A 15,323-nucleotide genomic window follows, 5' to 3' on the forward strand; every position below is an offset into this window, starting at 1 on the left:
TTTCTGAGTCTGCTCGACATAGCAGGCCATAAGCTGGAAATTAAGCAAGTTCACAGGGTTCCGGCTCGGCGATCTGCGGAAGGTGGATTTGGAACGTGTCTGGGAGTTGGAGGACATGGAAAACCTTAACCGGCGGAATAACGCCCATATCGTGGGAGTCCCAGAGGGAGTGGAGGGACAGGATATGGTGGATTTCCTGGATGGGCTCTTTCTGAGTCTGCTCGACATAGCAGGCCATAAGCTGGAAATTGAGCAAGTTCACAGGGTTCTGGCTCGGCAATCTGCGGAAAGAGACAGGCCCTGATCAATTCTAGCCAAATTTCTGAGATCATCCGTTAAAGATCTTGTGTTACGTGAGGACTAAAGGAAGGCTTTCTTGGAAGAATCACAGCATTTTCTTGTTCCCAGACTTTGCAAATTCGACGAGAGAAACGTGATCGATTCAAGGAATGCAAGAAATGTTTACATAAATGGAAGGTCGCTTTTGCACTGATATTCCCGGCCAAATTGAGAAAGATACTAAGGATGCCCGTAAACATTCACATGCCCACAGCAAGCGATGTCCTTCATAAAGTCAGTGGAGTAAGTAAGTCATCTTGTGGTACTCACACTGCAGCCGAGTGGACCGGCTCACTTTTGAGTTTATTTTGTAGAGCAACACACCTTCAGGACAGTTTTATGGATGAAGCTACACGCACTTTGTGTTTATTCTGCCAATTGGCTGGAGTTTGTTTTATAGATTGTATTTTGCTGTGTAATTCTGTCTCACAAAATGTGTATAGAAGCATCGGACTTGAGCAATTCGACGGCAAGGGGGCTCTCGTAGGCGTGCATGGACTGTTTGAGTTTGGAGGGATAGACGCCAGCTGGCGCTGTTGTGCGTGGAGTTAATGCACATGTTTTTCTTTTTTCAGTTTTTTGTTTTTTTTTTCCTAGGGGATGTTCGGGGTTTGATTGTTGCACTAATGTTGGAATGTGGCCTTTATAATCTTGTCTTTGACACACAATCTATTTTTTCTTATATGTCAAAATGTCAAATGTTAATATGAGTGGATTGTTTCTCTCCATGTGGAATGTGAATGGGTTGGGGCACACCATAAAAAGAAGGAAGGTTATTTCTCTTCTTAAGCATAAGAAATATGATATAGTGTTTCTTCAAGAAACACACCTTTCTCTGTGTAACGTATTGGAAGGAAGTCACGAGAGCTGGATCTAGGTGCGGCGAAACAGTTCTTTAATAAAATAAACAAAGTTAAAGTAATGGTGAAAACACAGGAACAAAGTAAACAACCATGATGCGAGAGCACAGGAACAAAGGAAACATCCACCATGGGAACAGGTATACACAGGAGGTCAAAACACATAACAATTGACCAAGAACAAGCAAACAACAGGGCATTATATACACAATGGATAATGACTTAATGGAAGACAGGTGAAAACAATCTAGGACAGCTGGCAAAGATGAGGGCAGGGAATTATGGGAAATGTAGTCCTGGAGGAACAGATGACAGGGGAGAAACACAAGGCAAACAACAGTGAATTATGACAGAATCCCCCCTCTAATGGGCAGCTCCTGAAGCCCAAGGAAAGCTGGTCAGGGAGGCAGAGCCTAGAAGGAGCCAGAGACCAAGGATACCAGAGCAGAACAGGTGGAAGGCCGGGAGACCAGAGAGACCAGAGCAGATCGGGCAGACAGCCATGAGACCAGGAAGACCAGAGCAGATCAGGCGGAGGGTCAGGAGACCAAGGAGGCCAGAGTAGATCGGGCGGACGTTCAGGAGACCCAGAAGACCAAAGCAGATCAGGTGGATGGCCAGAAGACCCAGGAGAACAGAGTATATCAGGTGGATGGCCAGGAGACCCAGAAGACCAGAGCAGATCAGGCGGACGGCCAGGAGACTCAGAAGACCAGAGCAGATCAGGTGGATGGCCAGAAGACCCAGGAGACCAGAGTATATCAGGCAGACAGCAAGGAGACCAGAGCAGATCAGGTGGACAGTCAGGACCACCTCAGGGTAGGGACTGGATCAGGAGGCCTGGTTGGCGGCCACAGGGCTGAAACCGGATCAGGAGGCCTGGTTGGCAGCCACAGGGCTGAAACCGGATCAGGAGACCTGGGTGGTGACCACAGGGTCGAGATAGGGTCAGGAGGCCTGGGAGGTGGCCACAGGGTCGAGATAGGGTCAGGAGGCCTGGGAGGCGGCCACAGACTAGAGACTGGAGCTGTAGAAGACTCTGAGGGCAGAGCCGTGGAAGGCGGAGCTGTAGTAGGCTCGGGGGGCGAAGCCATGGCAGGCGGAGCCATGGGAGGCTTGAGGGGCAAGGCCATGGCAGGCGGAGCTGTGGGAGGCTCGAGGGGTGAAGCCGTAGAAGGCGGTGCTGTGGCAGGCTCGAGGGGCAAAGTCATAGATGGTGGAGCCGTGGCAGGCTCGAAGGGTGAATCCGTGGAAGGCGGAGCCATGGGAGGCTCGAGGGGCGGAGCCGTGGAAGGTGGAGCCATGGGAGGCTTGAGGGGCGAAGCCGTAAAAGGCGGAGCCGTGGCAGGCTCGAGGGGCGAAGCCGTAGAAGGTAGAGCCGTGGCAGGCTCGAGGCTAAGAGTCCAGGATGACTGGGAAATGACCTCAGTGGTCGTGAAAATGAGCAGAGTCTTGGGAGCGACCTCTGTGGTCGTGGGCATGGACAGAGTCTCGGGAGCAACCTCTGTGGTCGTGGGCTTGGACTGAGACTCGGGAATGACCTCTGTGGTTGTGGGCGTAGACAGAGACTCGGGAATGACCTCTGTGGTCGTGGGCATGGACTGAGACTGAGGAACGACCTCTGTGGTCGTGGGCGTAGACAGAGACTTGGGTACGACCTCAGTGGCTGTGGGCGTAGACAGAGACTCGGAAACGACCTCCGTGGTTGTGTACAAGGGCAGAGATTTGGAAATGACCTCCATGGTCGTGTACATGGGCAGAGACTCGGAGACGACCTCTGTGGTCATGTACATGGTCAGAGACTTGGAAATGACCTCCGTGGCCGTGTACATGGACAGAGACTCGGAGATGACCTCCGTGGTTGTGAACATGGGCAGAGACTTGGAAATGACCTCCGTGGTCGTGTACATGGGCAGAGACTCGGAGACGACCTCTGTGGTCGTGTACATGGGCAGAGACTTGGAAATTACCTCTATGGTTGTGTGCAATGGGCAGAGACTTGGAGACGACCTCTGTGGTTGTGAACATGGGCTGAGACTTGGAAACAGAAGCCTTTCTCCTCCTCCTCCTCCTCCTCCTCCTCCTCTGGAAGGCCGAAGTTGACAGTGCAGGCTCTGGGACGGATGAGGCTGGCAATGCTGGAGCAAGAACTCATGGAATTAGAAGGGAAAATTAAAAGTGCCAAGGCAGAGCTTAAGCACCAAATGTCATCTAATGGCCTCAGAGAACTGACCCGATTGAAATACAGATACAACAATATCTGAAATACAGATACAACAGCTAGATGTTAAAATACTGTCAAAAATTTTTGCTAACCGATTAAGTAAAGTTATAACATCTCTTCTACATATAGATCAGATGGGGTTTATTCGGGGCCATCGCTCTTCTGATAACATTAGGCGTTTCTAGATCTAAACTTGGTATTGGAGGAGGGAGTGTGGGCTAGGATTCTAAAAAACGTCAAGTCTACATCTAGAGATGCAAGGGTGCAACTTAAGCAATTTAAGATTTTACATCGATTCTATTGGACCCCCACTAGATTGTATAGGCTTGGTCTGAAAGACACACCCACCTGCTGGCGATGCCAATCAGAAGATGGGGACACAACCCATGTTTTTTGGTGTGTTAAGATCCAAGAATTTATTTTTTTTATGTGTGACGTATTGGGCACTCAAATTTAATTTTGTCCCAGACTCTGTATTTTAGGCGATGGGGCGGTCACTAATATAGGGGATAAATACATAAAAAATTGGGTCCTAGCCAGTGTTATGATTGGCAGACAGATTATTCTTAGGGGATGGAAGTCAGCTGGAGCGCCCTAATTTCAAGAGCAGTGCACAGAGATGAGGAGGGTGGCGGCATTCGAGGAAATGTCATATAGAAGGCTAGGCAACTTAGATTCATTTAATAAAAAATGGGGAAGCTATTTGGCCTTCTTGGAGGGCTCTCGGGAGGGGCAGTGGAGAGAGAAGTGTAGTTTTAAATGTGTGTGATTATTTATATATATATATATTATTATTTTTTATTTTATTTTATTTTTTTGTATGTATATTCAAGTGTGACCACAGGGATATTTGTTGAGGGTCAGGGTGGGGTTTGGCATTGGGAGGGGGAAAGGGAATAATGGGGGCTAAATATTGATTCTGTGAATATATGTTTTGCTTTTTTTTGTCAATTGTGTGAATCAATAAAAAGTGTTAATCAGAAAACATTCTAAATGTTTCTAAATCATCTCTAAACTACATAATGTGCATTGTGACTGAAACACATTCCTATTTTAAGGTTTAATTTCATTCACGTATGTCCAAAGTATTTTGGCTATTAAGTTAACATACTGTACAAAACTAATATAATGCAATATCATATGGAGGAAATTTATCCTCATTGATATTGCAGCAATTATCCAGATATGGAATGAGATTATTAAGCAAACTGTTATCAATTCCTACATGCCAACTGAATAAAATAAGGCAAAAATAAACATTTCACACAGTGTTTAGTCAGAGATATGATTGATTCAAACACTAAAAGTAGTTGTTCTGTATATGTTTTATTGTATTACAGTTGTAATAATAAAGTCTTAATTAACATTATGGTTATTTAACATATTTATATATTATTATTAAGTAAATTGTAGCATTTGGTTACATTATGTTCTGTGATTTCTCATACCTTCTTAATAAAACATCCATCCCTTGCGCACTTTTGGCCTGTTGCGGGTGAGGCTTTTCAGACAGATAAACAGCAGCACAGGGCAGGGAAGTACAGCACCGTGAGCGAGAGTGTTACCTGCTAGGACAGTTTATTTTGAACAAGAGGGGCAAATGGTTACGGAATTTAACACAGGAGTACAATACCAAACTGATGCGGATTGATAGAAGCAGACAGCTTGTCTGTGCACACAATGGTGCGAGGAACTGGACGGCAGGAAAAAAAATAATGTTCAGTGAAAAGAAGATTGCAATGTACGTAATTGTAACTATATCAGATATAATTAATAAAACATGGCATTTTTGCCCTGAGTCCCTGTTAATTTCCAACACTGGCATTGCATCTTTCTAAGGTATCTAAAAATTTTTTTTTAGACATACAGTAGCAAGTAAACAAGATATCCCCACATATATGTCAAACTACATTGTGTTAATGTTTGACACAGTTAAAACATTGCCAACCTTAAAAACAAGTGAACTTTGATTAGTGGTTAAACGTGTTTAGACGGTTCCCTCGTACCTGAATGAACAGCTCCTTTCCAGAATAAAATGAAATAAACAGAAAATCACAGTATTACAGTTCTTGTATATTAAAAGGGCAGAAAGTCTTGAGAAGCTAGAGAAGAGAGGACACCGGCGGCAAATTATGCAAGCTGCTGTGCCTATGATGCTGATTTATTGTGGTGAAAAATAATTGTAGTGAAGTTGAATACTTAATTTTTTTGTGTGTGTGTTTTTTTTTTTTTTTTGTCATTAACTATTTTTATTGATTCCTTACTCAAAATAACACAAACAGCACATGAAAACATGGAATCAACTTTTATCAATATATACACTCTGCCCAACTCGGTGCACCACTCATCCCCCACGAATCACCTTCCTGCCGATCATCACGCTGGTAAGGACCCAGTTCCCTACGTTAATACCCGCCCCATCACCCAGAATACAAAGTCTGGGGCAGAATAAAATCTGAGTGCTCAAGATCTCACACACATAACTCTGAACCCTCGACCAAAACTCTTGAATCTTAGTACAGAACCAAAAAACATGGGCTATGTCCCCATCCTCCAATTGGCATTGCCAGCAAGTAGGTGGGTCTTTAAGGCCAATAAAAACGATGCAGAATCTTAAATTGAATGAGATGTACCCTTGCATCCCTAGACATAGAATTGACATTTTTAAAAATCCTACCCCATTCTTCATCTTCCAGTACTAAATTCAAGTCTCTCTCCCATAACTTCTTAAGAGATGTTAAAACCCCATCCCCTAGACTCTGAATTAGCCAGGAATAGTATGCTGAAGCCTTGTGACCCTTTCCAAAAGCAGCAAGCACCATCTCAAGAGTGTCTGCCTCTTTAGGGGGCTGCGTACTACACCCAAAGGTGGTACAAAGGAGATGGCGCAGCTGTAATTACCTGAAGAATTGAGATCTGGGAATCCCAAACCGCTGTATAATATTTTCAAAGGATCTCAACACTCCATTTTCATACAGGTAACCCAGTGTAGCAACTCCCTTCTCAATCCATTCTGTCCAGCAGAAAGGGAACTTGTTAGTGCACAATTTGTGGTTTAACCAAATACTTGCGGCAACGTTCAGGTAAATGTCCGAATTGAACACGCGGGAAACTTTTGTCCACACTAACTGCATGTGTGAGATAACGGGATGTGTCTTTACTTCACTGGGCAGCTTGGTAGAAAGATTTTGCAATGGCAAGATAGGGGCAAAGATCTCCTGTTCAATAAAGAGCCAGGGAGGAGCTCTCTCAGGTGGAAGTGACCAATGCGCCAAATGTCTGAGACCAAAAGCATAATAGTAAAACAAAATTTTGGGGAGACCTAACCCACCTTTGTCCATTGGCCTGTGTAACTTATTAAAATGCATCCAAGGATGTTTACCATTCCAGATAAAGGATTTAGCTATACAATCAAATCGTTTAAAGTAAAAGAGGGGATCTTCAAAGGGGAGAGACTGTAGTAGGTAGTTGAATTTTGGAATACAATTCATTTTAATAACATTAACCTTCCCAATCATAGATAAATGTAGTGAAGCCCACCTGTCAATATTGCTCGAAAAACTTTTTATTAAAGGGTCAAAATTAACTCAAATTTGCTGGGAATAAAACACCCAAATACTTAATGACCTGTTTGGGCCACTGGAAGTCGCCCAGCTGGAAAGCCGTTAACGGGCAGTACGCTGTCAGAGCCAAAGCTTCGGATTTAGACCAATTAACTCTGTAACCTGAGAACTTAGAAAAATAATTAATAATTCTGTGGAGGCAAGGCATAGATCTAGTTGTCACGGATCCATCTGACCCACCTGCCACTTTCACTCAACCCTCTCACTCCCCTGAATACTGATCACCCACACCTGCCTTCAATCACCACGTCAATCAGCTCATCTATTTAAACCTCGCTCTCCATTCATTCAGTGTCTGGTCTCAACCTGGAATACAGACTCACATACCTGTGTCTTCATACGTCTGCTCCGCTTCTCCAGCGATCACTATATCCAGGGTTGTGGAGTAACGGAATACATGTAACAGGATTACGTATTTAAAATACCACTACATTTACAATTTAAATAATTTGTAATTAGAATAGTTACATTCAAAAAGTATTTTGATTACTGAAGAGATTACTTTGCATTTTATTGTCATTTGTTTCATTTAATATTTAGTCCTTTCAGATGGAAAATATTTATCCGTATAAATGATGCGATCCAAAGTGCATTTGAACAGCGGTGAAACACTTTCTTATGATGTGTAACATTTATACGAGCAGACAGAGAAGTTTGGAGCAGAAGAAATATTTTTTTATCAAGAAAATTCACATTGGATAATTTCTTTTTTTCTGGTAAGACCTTTGCTATTAGTGCAAAAATCTTTTTTTTTATTTTTTTTTTTTTATTGATTCAACCATTAAATATAAATAGCAGAACACACATATACAGAATCAATATCCAACCTCCACTACCCCAGCACCCCCCCCCCCCCCCCGCCCGACCCCCAACAACACCCCAATGGTCACACAAACATAGACACACAACAAAAATAAATAAATAAATGCAAAATAAATAAATAAAACAATCACTCACATAAAACCCCTACACCTCTCTCTCCACTGTCCCTCCACGAGAGCCCTCCAAAAAACACAAATACCTGCCCCACTTCTTCACAAACATGTCTAGACTCCCCAGTCTTACCCCCTCCTCAAGTGCTGAACACCACTCCTGAAATGGGGGTGCTCCAGCCAACTTCCAACTCCTCAACGTGATCTGTCTGGTGATCATAATACTAGTTAGGACCCAGTTTTTCATGTGCTTATTCTCCAAATTAATGACTGCCCCATCTCCTAAGATACAGAGTCTGGGGCAAAATAAAATTTGAGAGTCCAAAACCTTGCACATAAAACTCTGAATCCTCATCCAAAATTCTTGCATCTTAACACATCCCCAAAAGACATGGGTTGTGTCTCCATCTTCTGACTGACATCGCCAGCAGGTGGGTGTGTCTTTAAGACCAAGCCTATGCAATCTAGAGGGGTCCAATAGACTCTATGTAAAATCTTAAATTGCATGAGGCAAACCCTTGCGTCTCTAGATGCAGATTTGACGTTTTTTAGAATCCAAGCCCACTCTCCCTCCTCCAATACCAAATTTAGATCTTTCTCCCATAATCTCTTAAGAGAAGTTGAAGTTCCGTCCCCCAGACTCTGAATTAGAAGGGAGTAATACACTGATGCCTCATGACCTTTTCCAAAAGCAGTAATCACCACTCCCAGAGTATCTGCCACTTTAGGAGGGTGTAAACCACTCCCAAAAACAGTACAGAGCAGGTGGCGCAGCTGTAAATACTTATAGAACTGAGATCTAGTAATCCTAAAAAGTTGAACCAAATTTTGAAAGGATCTCAACACTCCATTCTCATATAGGTCACCAAGTGTAGTAACCGCCCTCCCAATCCACTCTGACCAGCAAAAAGGGGACTTGTTGATGCATAATTTGGGGTTCAGCCATATGCTCGAGGCAACATTTAAAAAAATTTCAGAATTAAACAGTCTGGACACTTTTGTGCATACCGAGTTCAAATGCGAGTTAACGGGATGTAATTTAGCTTCTCCGATTAATTTGATAGAAAGGCTCTGCAGTGGCGAAATAGGGGCAAGAACTTCCTGTTCTATACAGAACCAGGGAGGGGCTCTCTCAGGTGGAAGCGACCAATGAGCCAAATGTCTGAGACCGAATGCATAATAATAAAATAAAATCTTGGGTAGGCCTAGCCCACCTTTGTCAATCGGCCTATGTAACTTATTGAAATGTAATTTGGGACGCTTACCATTCCAAATGAAGGACTTTGCTATGCTATCAAATTGCTTGAAATAAGAGAGGGGGACATCTACATGGAGAGAAACCCGTTTTATTAAGGGGTCAGAATTAACTCTAACTAAATCAGACAAATTTGTTGGAAATAAAATACCCAAATACTTAATGCCCTGTTTGGGCCACTGGAAAGCACCCGGGTGGAAAGCCGTTTCTGGGCAGTATGCTGTCAGAGCCAAAGCTTTGGATTTAGACCAATTGACTCTATATCCTGAAAACTTAGAAAAGGAATTAATAATTCTGTGGAGGCAAGGCATAGATCTACTGGGGTCGGAGACAAATAATAAAATATAATCTGCGTAAAGCAAGAGTTTATGCGCCATACCTCCCGCCATCACCCCTGGAAAATCATCTTCCTTTCTTATCGTTGCTAATGGTTCCAGGGCAAGACAGAACAATAATGGGGAAAGAGGGCAACCCTGCTGGGTGCCTCTATCCAGAGTAAATTAATCTGAAATTAATCCATTTGTTTGTACCGCCGCTACTGGGTGTCTATAAAGTAACTTAATCCATCCAATAAACGTACTCCCGAACCCGTATATTTCCAAAACCTTAAAAAGATAATCCCATTCTACTATATCAAATGCCTTTTCGGCGTCAAGTGAGATGGCAGCGACCGGAGATTGTTCATTCGCTACTGACCACATGATATTGATGAGACGCCTGATGTTATCAGAAGAGCTACGGCCTCGAATAAACCCCACCTGATCTATATGTATAAGAGATGTCATAACTTTACTTAATCGATTAGCCAGAATTTTTGACAACATTTTTCCATCTAACTGGGTCAGGGAAATTGGACGGTAACTTTTTCACTCGCTTGGATCTTTGTCCTTTTTAAGAATCAGACTGATCCAGGCTGGATGTTTTGGTGAATGAGGCATACTGTATGATCCGGCCCCTAAGAACCGCCTTAAGTGCCTTCCAAGCCATGCCCACAGTGGATACTGAGGACCAGTTGGTCTCCATATAAACACTGATTTCAGTCTTTAACATTTGTTGGAATTCAGGATTTTGCAAAAGGGACACATTAAGGTGCCAACTATATGATTTATTTTTCTCTGTATGTGGCACCACCTCTAAACTCACCAGGGCGTGATCTGAGACTAAAATGTTTCCAATTGAGCAATCATCAACAGATGAAATGAGGGACTTGGATATAAAAAAAAAATCTATTCTAGAATAAATCTTATGGACTGATGAAAAAAATATATATATATCCCTACCAGATGGGTTCAAAATCTCCAAATATCTGTAAGACCAAGATTTTTACACATCCTGTGAAGCGACATTGTTGCTCTAGTGGGCTTGCACACTTTTGCTTCACTATGATCAAGGACTGAATCCATCAAAAGATTAAAGTCTCCTCCCAATATTATATCATGAGGGGTGCCAGTGGCTTGCAACTTCCCTTCAAGATCTATAAAAAAGCCCTGATCATCAGCATTAGGTGCGTAAATATTAGCCAAAATCAACCTTTGCCCCTGAATTTCAGCTAAAACAATAATTACTCTTCCTAATTTATCTTTAATCTGTTTGAGACATTTGAATTGTAGATGTTTATTTACCAATATAATGACTCCCTTGCTCTTACTTGAGCCAGCACTAAAGAAAACATGCCCACCCCATATCTTCAAAAATGTTTTCGCTTCCTGCGGAGAAAGGTGTGTTTCTTGAAGAAACACTATCATATTTCTTACGTTTACGTTCCTTCTTTTTATGGGGTGCCCCAGCCCATTCACATTCCATGTGGAGAGAGATAGTACTCTCATATTAACATTCGACATTTTGATATAGTTGGAAAAATAAATTGTGTCAAAAACAAAATTATACAGACAACATTCCCCATTAGTAAAACAATCAAACCCTGAACTTCCCCCAGAACAAAACAAACAGAAAAAAGAAAAACATGCGCATTAACCCCGCGCATGAGAGCGCCAACTGGTGACAATCCCTCTAAGCTCAAAAGGTCCATGAACGCCCACGAGCCCCCACGACAACTTTGCCATCGGATTGCACAATTTTGCCTCACAAATTTGTGAAGCAAAATTACATAACAGAAAATACTTTGTAAAATAACCCCCAGCCAAAAGGAAGAATGAAAACAAAGAACATGTACATTAATTCACAGAACTGTTTTAAAGGTGTGATCCTCCACAAAACAAATTTCAGCTGATATAAAACCATCCAGCCGCTAGGCGGAGCCAACACAAAAAGAAACAAAACCGACATCTCGGTTCCCCGGATGGTCAAGTCAATTCACTCAGAGGCCGCACAAAATTATATACCATGACTTACTCAATCCATCAACTTTATAAAAGAAATCCTTTGTGTGAGCATGTATATATTTTGCAGTCATCCGTAGTGTCCACTCTCAAACTGGCCGGGAACTTCCATGCAAAAGTAAACTTCCGTCAATGCAAAAGCTTCTTTAAGGAAAGTGTTATTCACAAAACAAACTCCAGCCGCTAGGTGGAGCCAATGCAAAAAGAAACCAAAATGACGCCCAGCTTCCTCAAAAGCCAGAGTAAGTACAGTGAGTAGACCCACTCACATGAGAAGCATCCAATGGTTTATTCACCCATTGATTCTATAAAAGACATTGCCTGATTGGGACATGTAAATACTTTGTGACCGTCCTTCGTTTCTATTCTCAGTTTGGCCGGGAACATCAATGCAAAAGTGATCTTACGCTGATCCAAGTGTTTCTTGCATTCCCTGAACCGATCATGTTTCTCTCTTGTCGAACTCGCAAAGTCCGGGAACAAGAAAATATTATGATTCCTCCAAGAAAGCTTTCCTTTGCTCCTCACCTGGCGCAACACGAGATCTTTATCGGATGACCTCATAAATTTGGCTAGGATCGATCAGGGCCTGTCTCCCTCAGCAGATCTCCGAGCAGGGACTCTGTGGCCTGTTATGTCGAGCAGACTCGGGAAGAGCTGGTCTAGGAATTTCACCATATCTCTGCCCTCCTCATGCTCAGGAATTCCAACAATTCTGACGTTATTCCTGCAGCTTCTATTCTCAAGATCTTCAAGCTTTTCAAGAATACGTTCCAGATCAACTTTGGTCGCAGGCGGATTAGCGGATAATTCCCTCTCCGAAAACTCCAAATAATCGATTCGTTTTTCAACATCAGACACTCTTGTAACTAACTCAGATAATTTTATTTCCATCGCCGTAATCGATCGACGTATTACAGCGAGATCCTCCAAGTCAGCGAGAACCTTCGTCAGCATCACCGATATGTTGGACAACTGACGCTGGATCTCTTCTCCCGCCGCACCATCCAAATCGAGTCCCCGGTCTGTAGGCCTGTCGGGGCTTTCATCCTGAACATGTAAGTGTCTTTTAATGTCTCCAGAGCCCGATGATTTTGACTTCTTTGCCATGTTTTACCTCAAAGAGCAAATGTGTAACTGGGTGTATCGAATTTCACCAGATTATTTTATCAAATTTAGCAAAGTGCACAGAGCTCGTTGTTCACACGTCTGCTTCTTGCATGGCATCACATGACCTCCGATCCAATTCCAAAAATCATATTCTTGATTATTTTTGTATTGTTTTCCTGTAAAAATATCTAAAAATCCTTAAAACAAGATCAATTTGATTTATCTTGTCTAAGAAACAACACTGCATAAGATATTTAGGTTTTTCAGAGAATGTATTTTGTCTTACTGTACTGGCAGAGTTTTTATAGTCAAAAGAAGTGAAAAAATCTACCACTGCTGAAGAAGTAATCAAAAGTATTTAGAATACGTTACTGACCTTGAGTAATCTAGCAGAATACGTTACAAATTACATTTTACAGCATGTATTCTGTAATCTGTAGTGGAATACATTTCAAAAGTAACCCTCCCAACCCTGCCTATATCCATCTCCTCAACGTAAGCGCCATTGTTGTGTATTCGCCACCTTAAGAAAGTCACCTCCTGAGTCCGTATCAATCTACTTCACGTCTGCCCTGAACTGAAATATCTCACTCACCTGCTTGTTTTTGTCTGTGTTTGTGTTCCGTGTCTCAATAAACACCTGCTTGGGTTCAACAGATCATCGAGTCTGGGTATTCCAAACACTAGTATGGTCAGAGACGAATAACAAAATATAATTTGCGTAAAGCAAAAGCTTATACGCCACACCTCATGCCACCACCCCTTGAAAATCATCCTCCTTTCTCATCGCGGCTGCTCATGGTTCCAGGGCAAAACAGAACAATAATGGGGAAAGAGTAATAATAGTAAAGTAATCTGAAATTAATCCATTTGTTTGTACCGCCACTACCGGGTGTCTATAAAGTAAATTAATCCAACCAATAAAAGTATTCCCCAACCCATACATTCCCAAAATCTTAAAAAAGATAATCCCATTCTACCACTTGAAATGCCTTTTCAGCGTCAAGTGAGATGGCAGCGACCGGAGTCTGATCATTCGCCACTGACCACATAATATTGATGAGATGCCTAATGTTATCAGAAGAGCTGCGGCCCCCAAAAATTTGGACAATATTTTAACATCTAGCTGGATCAGAGAAATTGGACGATAACTCGTACACTCACTTGGATCTTTGTCCTTTTTAAGAATCAGACTGATCCGGGCTTGTGTCAGGGTTAGCGGAATTAGGAAGTTGTCACCCTGTGACGCATTATGTGTCTTCAGCTATAAAAACCTCTGAACACGTCAGCTCGATCTCTTCTTCATTCTCGCTTGACGGAATCGATTGTGATGCTATTTTGTGAAGTTAGTTTTTAAAGAGTGCTTCAGCTGACATCCGCGAACTATTTCGTCACTGTGTTTATGATTTGGATTTCAAGTGGATTTCTCTGTTTTTTCCTCCGTGGATACATCTAGATGTTCCACATGCCCTAATGTGATGGATAGCATGGATGGACATGATTAGTACCATCTTAAAGAGACCATGTCTGATCCATGCCCTAAGTGCTCCATAATGCCTCTTGCTGTGTGTCGAGCACAACTGGCAGGTCTGGAATCCTCTGCAGAGGATTTGCTGCTTTCTTCAAGCATATTTCCCTATGGTTGATTGGAGGCGTAAGCAAACACTAAAGCATGACATCATGGCTAGCACTGAATCAGCTGATCAGCGGGAGAGTGAGATAAGGGGCGGCCGGAGACACCAGTTCAAGAGAGAGAGAGAGAGAGAGAGAGAGAGAGAGAGAGAGAGACGCATGCGGCCATGTTGCATGTGTGTCTGTTTATGTTTGTTTTAAGTTAATTTATATCATTAAAGTTTATGTTTACTGTTCAGCCGGTTCCCACCTCCTCCTTGCCCATCCTTATACAGTTACACAGTTTAATGTCAAAATTATAATTTTATGACAATTCTTTCATATGTCAGGCTTTACAGGGTTAACAAACAAATAAAACTATATATGCAATATATATACGCTGGAATAGTTTGGAATAATGTCCAGATTTTGCTGTTTCGGAAGGAAATTGGTACTTTAATTCACCAAAGTGGCATTCAGCTGATCACAAAGTATAGTCAGGACATTACTGATGTTAAAAATAGCACCATCACTATTTGAAAAAAGTCATTTTTGATCGAATCTAGACAGGCCCCATTTCCAGCTGCTATCACTCCAACACCTTATCCTTGAGTAAACATGCTAAATTGCTAATTTGGCACTAGAAAATCACTTGCCATTATATACAAACACAGTTGAAAGCTATTTGGTTCATTAAATGAAGCTTAACATTGTCTTTGTGTTTGTTTTTGAGTTGCCACAGTATGCAATAGACCAGCATGTCTTCAGGTCAATATTAGGTCAAAAATGGCAAAAAAGAAACAGCTTTCTCTAGAAACTTGTCAGTCAATCATTGTTTTGAGGAATGAAGGCAACACAATGCTTGAAATTGACAAAAAACTGAAGATTTAATACAAAGGTGTACACTACAGTCTTCAAAGACAAAGGACAACTGACTCTAACAAGGACAGAAAGAGATGTGGAAGGCCAGATGTACAACTAAACAAGAGGATAAGTACATCAGAGTCTCTAGTTTGAGAAACAGACGCCT

The sequence above is a fragment of the Myxocyprinus asiaticus genome, chromosome 32 (assembly GCF_019703515.2).
Source record: "Myxocyprinus asiaticus isolate MX2 ecotype Aquarium Trade chromosome 32, UBuf_Myxa_2, whole genome shotgun sequence".
Lineage (NCBI taxonomy): Eukaryota > Metazoa > Chordata > Actinopteri > Cypriniformes > Catostomidae > Myxocyprinus > Myxocyprinus asiaticus.